The following is a 785-nucleotide window of genomic DNA, read 5'->3' as shown; positions in this document are numbered from 1 at the left end:
GCCTCCTAGAGAGGGGCCGAGCTGCAGAGTGGCTGCCAGTCCACACACTCCGGGCTCTCCCCCCACCCGCCCCGCCCCTACCCCTCCCCGCCGGCTCCTACCCCTCCCCGCCGGCTCCTACCCCTCTCCACCGGCTCCTACCCCTCCTCGCCGGCTCCTAACCGTCCCCGCCGGCTCCTACCCCTCCTCGGCGGCTCCTACCCCTCCCCGCCGGCTCCTAACCGTCCCCACCGGCTCCTACCCCTCCTCGCCCGCTCCTACCCCCACCCCGCCCCTACCCCTCCTCGCCCGCTCCTACCCCCACCCCGCCCCTACCCCTCCCCGCCGGCTCCTACCCCTCCCCGCCGGCTCCTACCCCTCCTCGCCCGCTCCTACCCCCACCCCGCCCCTACCCCTCCTCGCCCGCTCCTCTCCCCACCCCGCCCCTACCCCTCCCCGCCGGCTCCTACCCCTCCCCGCCGGCTCCTACCCCTCCCCGCCGGCTCCTACCCCTCCCCGCCGGCTCCTACCCCTCCTCGGCGGCTCCTACCCCTCCCCGCCGGCTCCTACCCCTCCCCGCCGGCTCCTACCCCTCCCCGCCGGCTCCTACCCCTCCTCGCCGGCTCCTAACCGTCCCCGCCGGCTCCTCTCCCCACCCCGCCCCTACCCCTCCCCGCTGGCTCCTACCCCTCCCCGCCGGCTCCTCTCCCCACCCCGCCCCTACCCCTCCCCGCTGGCTCCTACCCCTCCCCGCCGGCTCCTCTCCCCACCCCGCCCCTACCCCTCCCCGCCGGCTCCTACCCCTC

The sequence above is a fragment of the Saccopteryx bilineata genome, chromosome 12 (assembly GCF_036850765.1).
Source record: "Saccopteryx bilineata isolate mSacBil1 chromosome 12, mSacBil1_pri_phased_curated, whole genome shotgun sequence".
Lineage (NCBI taxonomy): Eukaryota > Metazoa > Chordata > Mammalia > Chiroptera > Emballonuridae > Saccopteryx > Saccopteryx bilineata.
Note: the sequence above shows the minus strand (reverse complement) of the source record.